The sequence below is a fragment of the Anabas testudineus genome, chromosome 3, assembly GCF_900324465.2.
Source record: "Anabas testudineus chromosome 3, fAnaTes1.2, whole genome shotgun sequence".
NCBI classification, from domain to species: domain Eukaryota; kingdom Metazoa; phylum Chordata; class Actinopteri; order Anabantiformes; family Anabantidae; genus Anabas; species Anabas testudineus.
The window spans coordinates 24993720-25014015 of NC_046612.1; the positions used below are offsets into that span (position 1 = coordinate 24993720).

A 20296-nucleotide genomic window follows, 5' to 3' on the forward strand; every position below is an offset into this window, starting at 1 on the left:
GAACCTTCTGACCTTGTGATGATAATTTTTTATTGAACTGCTGTTTGTAGCTTAAATGGTACTGTGATTTTTCTGGGGAGGTCTGTCTGCAATACTAAAAAGTTTTTTTAAATAAATCTAATTATAGTGTAGCGTGAAAGTTTGTCTTCATAAATATGACCTATAATATAATTTATACAAATTCCAAAACTAGATAAAGGGAACCCAACTGAACAAATGAGACAAATAAATTACAATTGTTAATGTATTAATTATGGAAAATGATCCAATCCTACTGTAACTTGGGTCATATTTATACTGAAATAAAGACAAACAAGGGTTCACAAACTTGATTATATTTAAAAGAATGGTGCATTAAGTGGAAAACACACAACGTTCTGTAAACAATCTGGAAAGTATATGTAATTTAAGCACTGTTTCAAAAAAACATGGGCTCAGCGAAGTGGAAGACACGATGCTGTATCAACATCTCTTCATGTTTGCACATGCACTAATAGGACCGTGAGTTGGCTGGACGACAGTTTCCAGCCTTGTCATGTTCTGCTGTGAAGCACACAGGGAGGGAAGGTGAAACAGGGTGACCATAAAACCAGAATGGCCTTCACTTAGTGCTCTCTGCACCCCCTTTCTATCTCCTCTAACCCTCCTCCCACTTCCTACACCTATTCCTCTCTACTTATTTTTATTTTTTTTCTGTACTATGAATAAATTTAGTCTGTCCCGGACATGAAAATGTCAAATACCTAAAATACACCTAGGCTAAATAGCATATTAATTTTTAATGCCTGCTCATCCTATGCTGCTATTCTCATATCAGGCCTGTCTGCCAACAGCTGTTGCTGGCTCTCTGGCTGGGAATTTATCATCCATCTAGCTAAAGGAGGGGAGAGAGGGAGAGAATTAAAAAAAAAAAGAGAGAGAGATGGGAGACATTGTTCATAAGACAAGGAAAAAGGGGAGGGACAGATCCCTGTTTTCATGGATCCCTAGCTTGCATTTATATCATCCACACCGTGCAAGTTTCTTTCTTTGATATACGAGTGGGATTCAATTACACTAATGCCAAACATAAATTGTTCAAGATTCGTTCCTTTTGCCCCCCTTTGCCGTGCGTTACAGCGCAAGCCTTCTCATACATAAAAGAGAAATAAGGAGCAAAGTGGTGACATTGACGCTGGAGGTAGTGACATTGGGGAGAGCAGGAGAGGGAGGCGAGATGCACTGAAGCAATGTGCCAGTGTGGGTGTTGAATGCCACCCATGTGCGTTTTTAGGTGGCATGTGGTGGATGATTATCATAGATTATCACAATCCAGATTGTTACAAGTTCTGTCTGCGCACATAGCAGCAGTGTACTGTAGCTGTGTGACTGCCTGTGTGTGTGTGTGTGTGTGTGTTTTAGTTTAAGACAGAGTGCCTTTGGGGATAAGACTAAATGGTGAGTGAATGACGAACAGTTGGAGTGTGTGAGTGCGTGTGTGCATGTGTGTGTGTGTGTGTGTATGTGTCTTGTTCTTTTATCCGTACAGTGTGAGAAGCAAATATACAGGGTTTAGAAAAATGTGACAAAGCTTCAAGTCGAGGACATTTCTTTTTTTTTTTTTTGGCTACAGGCTAAGGTATGAATTGTGTGTGAGCTTACCTTAACAAACCAACTGCATGCTGGAATGCAACCTGTCAGTTAGGATCAAGTGTGCTCTCTCTGTCACTCTTGACTGAGTACTGCTTACCGGAATGGCCACCTAGAGGGAGAGAAACAGCAAAGGGGGTTTAGATTAGAAGAGGAGGTGATGAAATATAGAGCTGAAGATAGACAGGGAAGTCGCCCTGAAGAAGCAGACAGTGATAAGTGGAGAGGAAGAAGAAGAGGTGGGGAGGGGACGGAGGGGGGGGGGGGTCGATGTCAAAATGAAAATCTAACAATTTCAGCGGACAGCGCTGCAGAGGTCAAGGAAACGCAGCCGAAAAAGGTTAAAGATGAAATCAAAGCCAGCGCACTGTGGTGCCCGGAGGCACAGCTGAAAATCTATCCCTCCAAGCCAAGGCCACCGCTGACGCGAGGCAGACAAGAAGCTAAATACTGCACGCCACTCGGGGATCTTTCATTTTCAACCGATCAATAAGGGCTTATATTTATCAGGGCCTTCGAGCAGCTGCCACGTCTGACAACCTCCACTTCATTTTTGCACTCCTCCTCTGCTCGTTTCTCCTCCTCCTTTTCTTCCTTTCCTCCTCCTCCTCCTCCTCACCCCCGCATGCCAAATTGAGACCCATCGACCATGAAAAGGGGCAGAGACCCTGGATTGCCATTAGCCCCCCTTGTGTCACTAGACTGTCTAAAACACACACACACACACACACACACACACACACACACAGACGCACGCCCTGGAGATACAATTGTGCTAAAAGTCTGTCTCCCCCTTCTTTAACGAAACATGCCTTATCATTATGGCCTTGGCACAGACACCAGCACCTCTTCATGTCTTTTGTTCCTCAAGCTGCCCATGCCACCCAAGACACACACACACACACACACACAAACACACACGCGCTCAGCACAAACAGACACAAGCACAGCGACAAACAAACATGAACTGCCACAACTTTCTATTTCTGCCATTTTGTAAATCTGTTATCTTCTTTTAACCTCTAATCATTTTTTTCTTTTTTTTTTTTTTGCCAAATTTGTTTCACACAGTAAAAAATATCAAATCCCAAATTACCACTATAAATCTGAGGAGCATTATGAGAAGCGGAAGATTGGGTTTAGGGTTCTGAGTTAAAATAACTGGCTGTCTAATCATCTGCACAACAATATTTGCTGTGAGGCATTCTAAATAGATTATCGCTAGTCCATCTGTGTCATCATTGATTTATAAGGCATTAAGCTGCTTGGGGAAGAGATAGGGCCTTGCTTTCTCTGCTGTTAAAGGGGCTTCTTGTCGAAATCAGGGGCACAGCTATGGAACAACTGTGGCAGTCGTCTAACCTCCCCTTTAATCACCAGGCAAGAGGAAGTGAAAATAGGACGGGCATATCTGTTTTTTTTTTTTTTTTTTTTTTTTTAAAGGCAAATATGAATCCAAATTTTCTGCATCTCCTTTTTTTGTTTGGTGATACAAAGAGACCGGGAGGATGGGGAGGAAGTACAGAAAAAATAATACACAGAGAGAGAGAGAGAGCAACAAATAGCTCACATAAACACACATGCGCATACACACATGCAGAAGAAGAAGAAAAAAAAAACAAGGGACATCATTAACATATGAATGCTATATGCAAATGGTAGGGAGAGAGCAGATGTTGTTGCATTTAATTGACCTATATGTGAATTGCATCCAAACCTTTCACTGTGTTTTCTGGGCCCACTGAGTACAGTTTTGACTAGCTTTCTAGTACCACTCAATATATGAGCAGGGAGCACAGTGATTTTAGCAGTGTTTAAACATAGAGGGAGATGATGATGATGATGATGGAAAAATCTAATTCTTGGGAAAATAAGTGTATTCAGTAAAAATACTGAAAACTCATTGGGTTTTTTTCCGTCATAGCTGAAACATCTGACTAAACTGACTGGATTGTGCTGACAGGCAGGTGGTGGTGGGAACTGACAAAGAACACTTACTTAAGTACTACATTGTACATTTGAGGTATTTAAGTTGAGTTGCTTGATAGTAATAAGTAATATAAGTAATATATTTCAACATTGTTTTAACAGTTACTGAGAAAAATCAGATGATAAACTAAAAAAGTACAGCTTATGTCATAATAAACTACCCAACAGTGTGTATAAAATCATTAAAATTATAAAATAAAAAACAGTTTTTGTTGTGTGCTTTTTACAGTGATTTCAGATCTCAGCAGCACCCCTGCCTTCTATTTGCCCACTTGCCTTATATTTGAGGGCAACACGTCTGAAAAAAGTTGGAACAGCGGCGACAACAGGCTGGAAAAGTAAGTTGTACTAACAAAGAAGAACTGGAGGAACATTTTGTAACTGATTAGGTTGATTAGGCAACAGGTTAGCAACATGATTGGGTAGAAAAGAACATCTTGAAGAGTTTCTTGAAGCATCTTGAAGATATAACACAGTTTGAAAAGAAAGTTAAAGCTCTGTCATGCAACGAAGAAGCCATTAAAGGAACAAGATCCAACAACACTGCTGTCTTCAAAGCTCATTTAAGATGGCCAATGGCAAAGTGGAAAACTGTTCCGGGTCAGATTTGACATTCAAAGTAAGTTAGCCTGTTGTCAGCGTTCAGTTCAAAAGCCTGCACAGCTGATGGTATGGGGTTGGATTACTACCAATGGAATGGACAGCTTGCACATCTGGAATAACACATACATAATGCCGTCTAGACAATGTCTTTGTCAGAGCAAAACAAGGCTTTGCATATTTCAGCAGGACAACGCTAAACCACATACTGCATCTATGACAACAGCAAGGCTTCGTAGCAGTAGAGGCCGGATGCTGCACTGACCTGCCTGCAGTGTTGACCTTTCACCAACTGAAAAACTGGTGCATCTTGAAATGCAAAATACGACAGAGAAGACCCAGGTTCGTTAACTTGTTGGAATCCTATATCAGGCAAGAATGGGACAAACATTTGTCTCCCAAAACCCCAGCAACTGGTCTCCTCGGTTAGCGGTTACGTTTAGGTTGAGTCTTAAAAAACACTTTCATTTAAGGTTAGGGAGCAATACGACATCGAACATTGGTGAGCATTTGATATGTCTGTCTTCTTGTCTTCTGTGAATGCACTTTTTCCAAGATCACATAAATGTAACTAACACACGATTTCATTGGACATCGGCATTGGGAACATTACTTTTGAACTGTAATAGATTACAGATGACATTAAATGTAAATATGTAGTACATAATGCCACTGTTTTAATTTAACTGTCAAAGAAATTTAATTTGTATTAGATATTATTATTTTTTTTTATTAATTTTCACACAAATATTTTAATGAATTAATTGTTAACTGACATTTAATATAGCTCTATATATTTTTCCCAAAACTACGGCTTCAGCTAAAGCTTGTTGTTTTTTTTAAGGCCTTCGAAGCTACTCTATGTCTCAAACCGTCATCTGAACCCATTTAGGTTAGATGAAAGCTGGAGTAACAACTATTTCATTTGATCATCTGAAATATCTAATTCTAATTACTAAGCCTGCTGAGTTAAGGTGTGCACCTTCCACTGACCAAACTCTAGTGATTCCCATAAAAATGTTAATCCCACTTTCCAGGAGCACTTTGGCAGTAATGTTCAAACTTTGCCGACTCGACCTTTGAGTTTATCTCTGTAAACTACATATTCACTGTAAAATGTGAAAGTGTGTGTAAGTATGCTGTACAGTAAGGACAAGCGTTGAAATCTTTCAGCTATTGCTGAAAAAAAAAAACATTAATAGAATCAAAATAGGGTTTAATAAGATTCATAATATGATATGATATTGCAACTTGTATTTGGCACCTCAGTCTGTCGAAGGCCCAGAGAGAATGTGATTTTTGAAAGCCTACTCATTTTTAGATCACCCCCTTCATCCGCCCCCTCAACCCCAACCCCAAACTACATTTGATTCTGCAGGTGGAGACAAAAGAGAGACAAAACCAGAGAGAAAGAGGAGGGAGAGTCACGCATTTTACACTGCAATGTTTGCATGGGTGAGCCATGAAAAACACAGATGCTATTTTCATCCCCCATTCCCTCCACTCACACACACACACACACACACGTGCAGGCGCGTGCACACACACACACACGCACTGCCTGCACCCCCCCACCCCCACCTTGCAATTCTTGGGAATGTCATTAAATTGTATTAAATAGCCTTTTGTCCAGGGGGCAAGGACCACCCGATATATGATAATACATTAAGGCCCCAGTGTAGCAGCCACTGAGCCGAAACCATCTCAAGAACAAGCATAGTGTGTCCCATTGTGTGTGTGTGTGTGTGTGTGTGTGTGTGTATGCATGTGCGTGTGTGCTAAAGAAGTGGATGGCAAGGCGGGGAATAAAAAAGCAAAAAGGTTGGAGAAAGCAGAATCGAAAGAGTGAGATAGAGAAAGACAGAGAAAGAGACGGGAAGAGAGGGAGAGAACGAGGTGGTGTGGCTGCCTGCCTGCGCATGTGGCTCTCTAACAACTGTGACACATACTAATAGAAACATACCTAATAAATTACAAGCTTTCAGGGTCTGGCAAGCTGACATTTTCTCTGTGCGCGGGACAATTTTATATCTGCGCCGCAAAGTCGAGGGGCTGCTGGACCAAATTGCATCACACGGAGATGCCAGAGGATTAGCATAAAAATTAACACTTAAATTTCAGCTTATTGTCAACCCCACTCCTGCACCGGCTGCCTCACAACAATCAATTCCTCTTAGAAATCTGATTAGATTCCATGACGCTTATTATCCTAGTCATGTCTGCCTGCCCCCTTTCACTACCACCACCACCACACACACACACACACACACACACACACTACTATTGGCATAGTCAAAGCACTGGCTTCCGTGACTGCCCAGGCCATTTGTTTAAATGGAATTAAGGAGAAAATAAATCTATAGGTGTGGCATTTCTTCTGACAGATGATGCCTCATTCTCTGTCTGGGTGTTTATCTTGTGATGCTGTGACTTTAGATTGCACACAAAGCCATGCCAACACACTGATATAGTCTCTTTTGAAAAAACAAAACAAAAAGCAAACACTTTCATTCAACATGTTGTCGAATGCTTTGCTGCAGACGTGGCTGGTGGTCGACCAGAAAATATGAGCGGTTATTATTCATCATGCTCTGTTCTCTACCTTTTCAATATTAAAATATCTACAGGAGTTTTTCAGTTCAGTTGATGTCTCTTGTTCCTCACACTCCAGAGGTTGTAGTCTTGGACTTGCTCCTCCTCAACTACTCCAGATGATAATATTGGGAAAATACAGATATGTTTAATACCATTCATATACATCTAGTCCCCAAACTACAACTATAGGTGGCAAGTTGAGAACCAGTGAAACAGAGCTTTAAGCATAAAGATGAAAGTCTCGCTGATTTGTCGTATCCATCATCAAACGCCACCATGGTTTTATGTGTCTCTTTATTTCCAACCTGCCCATCCTCCCTTCAAAATGAACTTGACCGCATCCATCCTCAAGAACACACTCATCACAAATGCTTTGTGTTTACAGCAAAGAGCTGGAATGATGCAAAAAAAAAAAAAAAAACCCTCTTTTTGAGATCTCATAAGGCTGTCGCAATGAAATATTTGTCAATAACAGTTTCTGTTGAAGCACATTGCACAAGTATGTACTAAGAGCACAGCACACGTTGGGTGGCTTTGGTAAGGCTCTTTGTTTAGACTAATGGCATTTCATCGCATCCAGATGTCTTTAAGCTGTGCTCAACCACCATCGCTGCTTTCCAAGGCGCAGGCTGAATGTATACAAACATCTCCTCATAACTGCATTCCTCATCTGGGCCTGCGAGCGTCATGGTGCTCGTCACAGAGCTTGGATGACAGCCCACGGTACAGAGAGTTAACATTTAAAATTTTAATTTTTTTTTTTTTTCTTTGGTAATCCTCACGGGGACAGAATCCGCTGCTTGAGTGGGGGTTTGATTAGTTTGGTTCAGTGTGAGGTGAAACACATCATCCTGTCAATCAACTAAACAACTCAAATTATTATTTTTTTTTAAAGAGGTCAAAATTGAGTATGGAGCGTTTTTTTTTTTTTTTTTTTTTTGCAGGGCAAAACCAGATCACGTCAGAAAGCACAGGACGTGAAGGGCCTACAAGTGGCATGGAATGAGTTACACCCTGGCCCGGACAGGCGTTATAACATAACACTGGTATAAAGGGTCCAGAATAAAGACGCCCACGGGGTTGAGAGAGAGAGAGGAGCGAGGGACAAGGAACAAATCGTCTGATGTTCTAAGTGGATAACAACAGCTCCTGCTATGCAGCAGCGGAGGCACAGAATAATTTAAACCAGCTACCCAGCCACCCCACCCCTCTTTCCTCCTGCCTCACCCCCTCCCGGCCACCACTCTATTCTTATGTTAACACGGTTAAAGAGGAGTGGGCCACCCAGCAGCAGAGAGCAGAAACTTAAATCCATGCTTCAGGAAAAATAATCCATCTCTCTGCCTCTCTTTGCGATGTAACTTTACTCACTTAAACACACACACACACACACACACACGCACAGATACCGCTTGGTAAGGGAAAGGGTGAAATAGATACACGGGGAGAACACCAGTACATTTACTCTGCCTTTAAAGCATATTACTTTTCAGACAAGAGTTTGAAGAATAATAAACCGGGTGCTTAACTGGGGCTATTTTCCCTTTCAGCTAATACCACGCAACGCCAAGGCGGGGGCAAGAAGAATTCATAAGTCTTTAAATGCAGAGTAAACACTGCTTTCTTTGTTGATTGTAGAGCTCTGTTGTGTTTTTTTGCAGATCTTGCAGAACCCCCCCCCCCCCCTTCTCTTTCTTTGTCCATCTATCACTCTTTTCCAGTCTCCAACTACAAGAACTGCTGTTGTGTTTGGTCTCCAAACAGCACATGTGAAGTACACACCTCACTGACATTTTATAGGTTCAAGAATGGGAGAGGGAGAGAGTCATATTTTATACCGGTGGTTTATTTTAACGGGCGCTTGTAATTAACGCAGCATGTCCTCTATCTCCCAGCCATCTATGCCAAGGCCTTTATTTAAACAACTTTATTGTGAAATGTTTGCGTTCTCAGCATTCGGCCAGAGCCCACACACAGAATATTATTTCATACTTCAAGGGGCGGGTGGGGAAGTGTATAGCGGGGGCTTTGGAAGAGTTTATGCTTTGAGCGGTTATTGTTTTTGATTACAGAAAGACTCTTTTTAAAATGGATCAAGCCCGGTAACCTTGCACAAACACACACACACACACACACACACACACGCAGAGACTCATACATCTACCACCTCATACTGAAGTTGTGAGAGGCTGAAGTAGAGCCTGTTTACAGAAGGGGTGTGCAAACCTGAAGCCTTTGCCGGGGCCAAATGTACAATCTTAGTGTGATTTATGAGAGTAAGATCACACTATTTATGTCCAAATGAGAGCACTTGCTTAACGCCGCTGCTTGGGGGCTTCTTTTTGGCGTGTGTGTTTGTGTTCTTACAGGGTTTAATGGAATGGATCGCGTGTTTACGCTTCGTCAAAATGACCCAGAGTTAACACGGAACTGGACACGCGCAGGTGTTCCTCGCTGCCTTTTGGTGCAACTTCAGAATTCCTGACTTTATCACACGGGCATCCTCTCTAAACCCACATGTGCTGAGCATGCCGCTGCATTTTCTGATCATGCGTTGCAAGATCTCTTGTGTTGAGCACACAGCATGAATCTCTACTCTATGGCAGTTTCAAAGTATTTAACCACTCCTTACACAGACACTGATTTGATAGCTTGCCAGACAGGAAGCCACGTTTGAGCTTTGAGTGTGAACAGCTAACATGGTGTAAGCTGTCGGCACATTAGCTGCACATTTGATGTGCCTTGGTTGCCCTGTGTGTGTGTGACTGCAACTCCCCAGCTGGACACTGGATGCAAGACTACATTCTATTGAAACCACACAGCAAAGCATGTTTAACTTTATCTTTACTGTGAGGTCTCGCACATTTTAGTTAAAGTGTGGCCCATAAACACAAAGCGTAAATGCATATTAAAACCACATTGAAGCTACAATAGGGGTTTTAAAATGAGAATGCAACCCATGTGATAATTCTATATAATATGCAAAACAATTTAGGTCAGCATTGAAATATTTCAAATTCAAGTCATCGGCCGTCATAATTCAGCACATATTCTATTCTTATCATATAATAATAGAGCATCCGGCTACTATTTTCCTTTTAATACATCCAGGAAAAATGAAGCCCTAGATTCAATGAGTCACATTGGAGGAGTTGGTCACACTCCACCAGTCGTGGAGACATTGCCAATGCAACATAACACAAGTTCACAAAGGCATGCACTCTTTAAACCAAAATGTCCACTTTTTTCTTTTTTTTTTTTAAATACCTACAGAAAAAAAGGGACTGCAGAGGTCTGACTGTGCTACATACACTAACCAAACAGCATCTGTAGCTTATTTCCCGTGTTATCTGGGGCATCTGCGGACGAACAAATATTTCTACATAAAAAGAAAAACATTCTAGACTAACTTAAGATGTAAAATATGTTGATGTTGATTCTAACAAATTGCACTCATATGCCACATCTCATAACAGTAGTTAAAGAGTACAACCATAATTACAAACCTTATCCAGGTGGTTTTAGCTGTATAACTTTTACCTCTTTCTTTTTTCTTTTTTCTAACATGCAGATCCTACAGGATCATTGAGGCTGTTGAAACTGTTGGCAGATTCTTATTTGCTGATGCGTACAAATGTAATTCTCATTACATAAAATCTCGTGTTTTAAACTACTGGTTCCAGTCGTCGGTTTTTAAGAGCAATCTCTCGAACAATGGCATGTTTAAATGTTGGACGATAGGTTGGTGTTTTTAAGCAGCAGCATCTGAAAGGTTGGACATACCATAAAGATTTGTGTCTGTTTTATGTGGGAGCATAAAATATGACCTTGCCAGCTTTGCAAACCAATCCTAAACCAGGTTCTTCTTGGATTAAAATACCTCAATATATAAGCATTTTTAAAATAACCATATGTGGAAAAAGTTGACAATGAATTAGCAGTTTGAACAAAACATACAGTATGTTAAAAATAATCATTTCTTCTATCTTTTTCACTGTTAGTTAATTTGGTGGCACCCGTGGTTACTATGTAAACGAGTGTAGAAAACTAAAAAGCATAAAAAAAACAGAAATATGTTTTTTAAAATGTTAAAAGCCACAGGATCTCCTCATGAAACCAACATTTTATGGTTTGTGAAGTGACATGACTGCTTTGTATTAAATGCTGGGTGATATCACCTCAATGAGAAACACATATGCAAAAACATTCTTATTTTCCCCAGTGGATTCCAGTGAGAAAGGAGGAATCTGCAAAACCATTTCGTTCTGAAGGAGAGCCACCGGTGCGACCCGAGCTTTCCCGTATGCTCACTTTGCTGCTGCAACAGGCTACAGTATGTCTATTCACTGCGGTGCTACACTTTACTTAAACATCGCCTCTGGCCAGAGAGTGTGAGAGCAGGTGGAAAATATGTGTTGTAGTTAAACAACTGCTTACTGTAAGTGGAGCTAGGGATGCAGAAATAGCATCATTTGTGGAGGTTAAAGTCAACAGGTTGTCCTGGAGAAACATTATTTGACTTGAGAGACCAGCAAGAGGTTCTTTGACCTCTATTTATAGATGTATTTATAGATGTATGCATATTAGTGAAACTATTTTTCTGTTGTTCCTGGTTTAGTCTCTTTCCTCCATCTTTCCTGCTTGCCGTCATTTTCCTTGCCTTGTCTTTCCTCCCTTCCTATCCTTCTCCATTCAGCCTCCTCCACCCCTCCTCCATATGTTCAGTGCAAGAGTCTTAAGGGGATAAAGTGAAGTGTAGACACTTCTTTAGCTCAGCGGAGGCCAAACAGATCGAAGACAGAGAGCACCTAGCTGCTGGGTAAGCCGCACACTAACAACTCCTATCCTCTTGTTCCTTTCTTATCATCTTTCCTTTTACATAGCGTCCATGCTGCTGCTTCTTTACCTTAACTCAAGGTAAAGGTGCTGCACTGCAAAGAGTAATTTGTTTCCTGACTATTTAAAGTCAGGAAACACTCCCTCTGCTTCACTCACAATTTCCCAAGTGCTCTCCAGCCCAACAAGTAGAGGTAGTGGCCATTCACCAGAGTTCTATTGATCGTACCTGGCTCCGCCAAATGCTCTACTATGTCATTCAGACCTTTTCAATTTTTAATCACCAGCTCCAACATCAGAACAAGTCCCTGTACTGGCAAACCCACACACATCCACCAACACATGGGTTTATTGGGTACACGCACAAAAAGGAATGCTAAAGCCACAAACACACAAACACACACACACACACACACACACACACACACACACACACACACACACAGCTGTGCATGCACACAAAAACATATGCATAAACACCTCTCTACTCTTACAGCCCACAGTGCTTCAAACACACTTATCCATCTGTCTATACACACACATACACACTTCATTCCACCAAGCACAATATGATACAGATGCACACGTATAAGCAAATAAGCACATTTCTGCAGACAACTGAAAACCCAGGGATTGTTCTCTCTCTCAATTCCACATGACAAATAACATTAAAATCTAAACACACGGCGTTTCTGTGATGTTCTGTACGTGTGTGTGTCTGTGTGTGAGGGAGAGAGAGAGAGCGAGAAAGAGAGAGAGAGAGGCACATAAAACCATGTGTTATCACCTGGCCCTGTGTTGTGCCCAGTCCCAGACTGTAGCCAGTTGTGACCTTGGGCTCCGCCATATTCATTACATCATTAAGTTACCTCTTCATTAACTTTTCATTGTTTATGGAGGAGGCATTGGGAAGGAGAAGAGATAGGGGTGAAGTGGTGGAGGGGGCTCTCTCTCTCTCTCTCTACTCCCCCCACCCCTACCCCCCCCAAAAAAAAAAGAGAAAGAAAGAAAAAGAAAAAGACCTTATCCATGACAGGGCATCTGGGTCCTGTTCAGCATGCCTAAGCATACCTCCCTCTGCAGTGAGACGAAGGTTTACTCTGGGGTTTCTTTTTGGAAGGTTAATGATTTTTGGGGAAATGGGTGGAGAATCCTACACATGCTGGTGTAGTGCCTTTAAGCATGGTGCTCAAACCCTAAGTGGAAGTCCATTCATTTGTCCATTTACTGTAGATTTAGTAACTACCACACTAACACCCGTTATACAGGTCAAGCGTGGACCACTGTGCAGGTATCCTATTTAAGATTGGCTAGTGTCCTGTTCTATTAATACGCATCTTGGATCACATGGTGCACTGTTATCAGCGGAGGGAAAATTCTGTTTACTGCGATCTTGATTTGTACGATGTGTGCTGCTCAGAACCGTCTTCCCACAAAAAAAAAAAAAACAACAGCATCTTTTGTTTTAGCAAAGTGGCCCAAAAATAGGCACTCGTGTTTACGTTCAATTCACTCCATCTGCAGTTGGAATTATGACTCTCTGTCACAGGAGCAGAAGTAGAAATGTCGATGGAGAAGGGTTAGCGTGGACGGAGGGGGTCAATCAAACAGACGGACAGAGATGTTTGTCATGTTTATCATTCGTTCGTCAACGTGATTGATAATAACTGCAATTATGCCCCAGTACAACAAAGTAATTGTCGTTCCCTTTTATCCAGAGGCTAATATTAATAGGTTTACATTATCATATTCCTCCTTTCTTTTGGTTGGTTTGGTACTGATTGAGGCTTACCAATTTACTCCAGATGAGATCCAGATGTATTTGCATGTGTAGTTTCTCATGCATAACATCACTGGGGTTGACTTCGTCGAGCTAGTGTCGGACTGAGAGAGCCCACACATTCGTAGTAGTCATTTGCCTAGTAGCTGTATGACTCTTACAAATTCTGTTGATTGCTTTGTAAACAGTTGCATATCGTAGGACGGCTGAGGTTAACTATAGACATGCTATTTTCTGATCTATTATGTACATGGCTGTGACTGTTCTTCAGGTTACTTTCATTTGAGATCTCAAGATGGTTTCCCCAATTCTTCAAGTTCCCCTGGGTACTTCCCCGTGTGTCAAACACTGTTAAGTTTGATAATAGGCATAGTGTTATGGAATGACTACTTTATTTTTAGATAAATTCTGAAAAACACTGTTTCCACGCTAAATTCCCTCTGTCCAACATCAAATTCTGCGATTCTCCTCCTACTGAGCATACACAGAGGACATATGAGCAAATCGGTCACAGAAAGCATGTGAAGAAGAAAATAGCGATAAAGACAGAATATTTTATTTTCTCTTTCGTCTCCACACAGACAAGTCGAGAATTTCAGTGCAGGTTTTGAGAGAAACAGGACTGGGGATAAAAGACTTCAAAATCCAGCAACTATTAAGGGTGAAAAGCCATGCTACGGCTCCCATCTGTTTGATTATGTATATAGAACTGCTTAAAACGCTCAGTTTTCCCTGTACACACTACAACGCTACTATAACAATCTCCGATTTAAGCTCAGTTTAAAGTGAAGAAAAAGAACAAAGAGAAATAGATGTGTTTCTAAGGATGGAAAAAAAAGAAATGTGCCACTTGGCAATGTATTTAATCTCTTTAACATTTTAATGTGACTTTTGCCCATGATTTTTCACTTATGAAAATAAGCACTTAAAAAGTCCCAACAATTGTACGATCTGTTACCACGAAACATCATCTATCTGAGATCTGATTGTGAACATATTTGCAAGTACTGGCCTCGTAGCCACCAGGCGCTGTTGTGCTTCCACACTACTCTGGCTTTCTGTCATTAGCGATGCATCGCCCCGACCGCAGGCACAGATTGTGTTTAAAAAAAAAAAAAAAAAAAAATTCAGCAATTGCCAGCCACCATCTACCATCGCAGGCCAATTATAAATGGCAAATCACTATACAGCATTGCTCATTCACTCTCTCCCTCTCACTCTTTTTAACAGCAATGCCTGGCCAGACTCCACTGCTTCTCTTGAATAACATGTGTAGATGGCCCTTTGTGTTAGAAGCTGCTGGATGCTTGTTAGTTCACACTTTTTCACAGAGAGTTTCGACGGGGGAGAATAGACGATAGACGTTTAGACTTTATCACCTTGGGCTTTTTTTTTTTTTTTTTTTCATACATTTCAAAGTGTGACTCTAATTTTACGCAAAACAGCCACAACATTAGAACCAATGTTGTTGCTCACAATATTCACGGCACCTGGTGGTTCTAATGTTTTGGCAGACATGGGTCAGCGAGGGCACTGGTTGGTAGCTGTACAGCCTAATACACAGCAGGCTGTAATGCACTGCGTGTTCTGACACCTGTCGATCAGGGCCAGCTTTACATTTTTACCATGCTGACCTCTTGTCCACCACAACATTAACACCACCAGGTAGATTTAATATTGTCAGTGATAGAATCCTCTCTAAAGACCTTAAGGTGAAATGAGCTGAGGTCAAATTGTCTTTTTGTGTGCGTGTGCCTTTAGGTAATATTAAAATGTTAAATTGCTGTCCAAATACTCACACGAGGGAGGAGAACAAACTGCCAAAAAATCCTCTTGAGAGCTGTTAATATAACTTTAAGCATGCTGAGTGTGAGCGTTCTGCTTGAAATGGATATCAAAAAGGAAACTCAAACTGGGGCAAGGCTTCTCAGTGAAGATTAATATAGATTTTATGTTTAATGTATTCTTTCATTCCTAAGAATACATAAAAGAAATGGGATGTGTTTCAGTAGTTTGGATGCCAATTAGTGCAGCATTAATTGTCGTTTTGATGGAGAATACTTTTATTTTAATCTTTGTCTGATATCTCATCTGTTAATGAAAGCTTTTAACCTGCTGTACATAGCGCACCCTGAACTACGACTGCCATTCTCGAAATAACGAAAATGGATGACTGTAACAGCAATGTTTGCATGCATACATACCACACACAGTCAGCAGATGTTATCTTGCAGGTCTTCATTTCCAGCAAGTTGCACTACTGAAACAAATGTGTGCAAATACACCAGGACACTCGTTTTAGTCAGGTTTATTGTGGCAGCAAATGAGATGTGGAATATCTGGCAACTGCGCAACTGGAAATCTACAAAAAAAATACTTCCTCCCTTTCTTTCTTCCTTTCTTCTTTCTTATCTTTTCTTATAAAATCTTTTCTAGAACTTCTGAAACTGTGCATCAGTATTTACATACAAGACCTAATTTGCTTACAGAAGGAGTTTGAGTCATTTTGTAGGTATTAGCCAAAAAGCAAACAGCAAAAATAGTATTGAAAATGTCAGTCGTTGGATCGTTAAAGCTACAAAAAGTAAGTTAAGCTAGTGCTAGTGTGAGACTGAGAATCAGTCTGCTCTGCTATGCCAAGCCCTCACGCTCCCTGCTCTATGCTCTTCTACCATCTGCTACACTCCACCACACTCTGGGCAGCATTTTAAGTATTAGTCATTATCAAATTACAACAAATAGAAGCTGAAAAGCGTACTGATCAAGCAGAAGTCACTGACATTCTGTGATTTCTAAGAAGGACGAGTCTCTGTTTACCGCTGCCAGGTTCTTCTGTGAGTTCATGGGAGGTGTGGACAACACCTCTTCACGTTTAGATACGTTTTTGAACATAACAAAACTACATACTGCAGCTTTAAGTGGCAAATGTAAACTAGTGTCCGAAACAGCAGTAAGCACACAGCATATTCAAGTTTTTGTGTCCTTTGGCATTCCTGTTTTGCACATAAACGTAATTACATTGAATTTACTGACATCAGATTACAGACTTACTGGGTGCTGAAGCAGTTCTCAGATAATTTCCTCTTTTACCACTTTTAGATGCAGAAGTGTGAAGTTGCCTCATGCACCCGTAAGGTGTCGAGATCTCTATTTTCTGGAACGACACAGTGGCAAAAAAAGCCAACCCTCTGTCCCTGCCGGATGAAATACATACAAGGTGCTTCAATCTCCCAACAGCACAGAGGGAGCAGAGGGAGGAAGCAAAGCAGAGCATCAGAGAGAGAACGTACAAGTTGCGAGATGAGATGGATTTTTGTCTGTCTGACAGGTAACATCCAACCTGTTTTCTTCTCTATCTCAGAGACAGTTGTGTCTGCCTCACAGCATTACTGTCAAGCTGATCTATGATGGAACCACTCTAACTTCCCTTCTTCGTGTTCGCCTTATGGCTATATTCACAGACAGTATGTTCAACACTTGGAAGAGGCTCATTTTTAAACCTGTTTCAGTTCGAGGGACAAGTGTTGCACAGTAGTTCAGGCTATAAACGCTGTGAGCAAAGTATCAAAGCAAGGATATTTTTCACTGGTTTTCAGATTGGATGTTTAGAAAAATGTTATCCTGAGATGAATATATACAGACAGATGGAATCTCTTTCATCGTCTAGCCTTATAATTCAGTAATATAGTGTAAGCAATAGTTAATGATTTTATGTGGGTGGCTGATTTAAGGATATAAGTTGGGGTAAACTTCAGAGACAGCTTCAGATATCGTTATTACACGCAGGTGACAACGTGGATTAATAGCGTTAGCGCTAGTGCTGAGTGTATAGTGTGTTGTCATTAGACCACACACAGACCTCACATGCACCCGCAGCAATCAGAGTGCAGCTTTTAGTATCTGACAGGGAGCACCACTAGGGAAATGAGGCTCTGTGTGTGTGTGTGTGTGTGTGTGTGTGTGTGTCAGTAGGTTTGTGTGTTGTGCACGTGTGTTAGTGAGAGAAAGACCTCCGAGCCCTAGGGATAGTGTGTCACATAAGCTCCATCACAAGGCTGCTTTATTGGGCCTGGCATGGGTCAGACCCCTACTGTCATCTTCAAATATGCCTGCCACCTGCTCACACACACACACACACGTGTGCACAAACACAACTGCACACGCATCCATATGTGTGCACACTCACCCTACACACACACATGCTCATGCATACGCAAACCAGCACACATGGCTTGCAAAGAATTCATCTGGTGTTTTCTTGTAATTGCAACAAAAACACCAAATCTGGACGTGTCACGTTCATTTCCCAGGACCCCAGAGTGGAGGGCTAATTTCAAACAGCCTCCCCCTCTCACTCTGCAGACCTCTGTCCTTTTTTCTACGCCCGCTCTTCTTTTTTTTTTTTTTTTATGTCCTCTCATCTCAGAGAAAAAAAAAAGGGCAGTCTTTTATACACAAGCCAGTTTTGCAGACGGTTATTTGCTTAAGAGAGGCAAAACTGAGTGAAATCCTTTATTTGTCTACCCAGAGAGTGTTCATGCCACTCTGCCTTCAGATTCCACATGTCTAAGATATACGCCCAGGCCTCCGTGCCAGGGACTCAGCCGCCAATGATATAAATTAGCAATGCAATAAGATTTGCAACGCCGCCATAACCAGCTCTGAATGCATAAGCAAATCAGCCGCTTTTCCCCCTCTTTTACATTACATGTCAAGCTTTTTACTTAATCATTTCAATGCAATGGAGATGTAGTATATATGGTAATATAGGCATGCTTTTTATAAATAAATATTGTGCTGGGTGTATGAGTGTATACCACCATTTTTTGTCTTTTTTGCAGTCTGTTCTTAGACAATTTGCAGCATTTGATACATGTGAACGTGCATATTTGTTACCCCCACACAACTGGACCACTGGACTGTCCATCATCACAAAATGAGCTCATGTGTGTAAAAGTGAAAGTAGTTCTGTGTGAGGCTACAGTTTTTAACTGTGCACTTTTCCTCCCCTTAGTACGGCTGTGTGTGTATCACAGTGTGAATCAGTGTATGCGAGTGTTTGTTCTGTTGCGACAGTGTGTGCCTGTTTGTATATATGTGTATGTGTGTGAGAGTGTGTGTTCCCTGATGGAGATAAGTCTGAGTGGTTAGGAGGGAACAGATGTCAGCTGGTGTCGGCTGCCAGGAAGACTGAACAAAGCCAATCACGTTGCCTTCCTGTCCAAAACGCATGGCAGAGGGAGACCTGCATCTAACAACAATTTGTGGCATTAACATGCATGCCACCCTGTCTGCACCCCCTGCCTCTCTCTCTCCCTCTCTCTCTCTCTCTCTCTCTCTCACACACACACACATAAATACACACACCACCATCATCCTGTTTGGAATAAATCTGGTACACGACTGGTGGAGATATGAAAGATTGTAGGGGGAACTAACAAAATGGCGTCTGTAATATGATCTGCCCTTGTTGCTACAGTAGCTTAATCATTCATAAGCCTGTTCAATGGGAGGACTGGCAGGCGTTACTGAGTCTCTAACAGGGTTCTTCGTTTCTCTTTAAAATGTATTCTTAACTGGTTATATGTGAAACATATCATTCATTAAATCAGACATCTGAATGTTGTGTGTTGTTTTTTTTTTTTTTTCTACAGCAATATAAGCTCATTTAAAAATAGCTTTTGTATCATACCCCAAAAAAACTGCTTCAAAAATAATGCCCTTTCTCTCTCATACACCTTCACTTTCCCCTCTGTCTTCCCCCTTATTCCATCTCTGTCAAACACCATCACAGCAGTAAGTTCCCTCATGCACCAGGATACAAAATGTAAAAGCTAATTTGGGAGAAAAACACAGATCTTAATTCTGTTGGAAGTGGTGAGTAAGTCATGCAGAAGAGCATATTCATCATGTAAAAATAAGGAGAGGAGAGACTAACGCACCCACACACGCATACATACATACTAAGACAAAGTACAAAAAAAAAAAATCTAAATTGCATTGTAAAGAATGACATATGTCAGAAATGTCTGCTGCTGTTAGCATTTTAATATGCAAATGCAAAATGTAATTATGTGTCCAAACAAAGCTGAGAATCTGCATTAAGATTAAAAGAAGCCTGAAAAAGCCAGAGTTTAATCTTGATGGCAGTCAGTGCTTCTGTTTTGAGGAGTTGTCGTCCCATACGGTAGGCAGACAGTCACGTTTATCCTGGGCAGCGAACGTGGGCTAAGGGCTAAAACGGATAGCTCTGAGACAGAAACGCCTTTTTTGGGGGGCGAAACACAGGGATCACTGACGAGACGATAAGAGACGGGAGCAAATGTAACAAGGGCCGATCCAATCCCAGCATGTTTGACCAGACGTCATCAAAAAAGAAAGAAATTCTCCCATCGCTGAAGAAGACGATGCAGTAAGCATCCAAATATGTGTGTTTGTGTTTGTGTGTGTGTGTGTGTCTGTCTGTGTGGTGGTCGCCATGGCATTTTAGCCTTGACTGACAGGTCCTTAGAGATTGTCTGTTACAAATCTGTTGCCCTTTGACCTCCCCACTGAGTTTTAAAAAACACACTCCATTTCCCTTAAGACTTTAACCGCCTGCACAAGTGGTGGAGGCTCTGTGAGTGTGCACGTGTTTGCCTCTATCTACATGTGCACGTCATGTTTGTGTGTGTGTGTGTGTGTGTGTGTGTGTGCGCGCCGTGTAACCCTGAGGTTAAAGAGCAATCTGCAGCCAATTAAGCGCTTCACTAGGAGCGCCCTGCTTCCATGAATGAGAGGAATGCTCTACGAGCTTAAGAGAGAGGGACTCGGTGCTTTGGAAGCAGCGTGCTGCGTGTGTGTGTGTGTGTGTGTGAGGGCGAGTGT

At 41.5% G+C, this 20296-nt stretch overlaps 1 protein-coding gene across 3 annotated transcripts in view; it reads right to left on the minus strand.

Annotated features, from left to right (window-relative positions):
• The window catches only part of znf536 (zinc finger protein 536), a 207071-nt gene that overhangs the window by 132453 nt on the left and 54322 nt on the right, over window positions 1-20296 (minus strand). For all 3 annotated transcript variants that reach the window (XM_026378871.1, XM_026378870.1, XM_026378873.1), the window contains exon 4: window positions 1642-1741. The gene's annotated coding sequence lies outside the window, so the exon portion shown is untranslated. The remainder of the gene's footprint in view (window positions 1-1641; window positions 1742-20296) is intronic.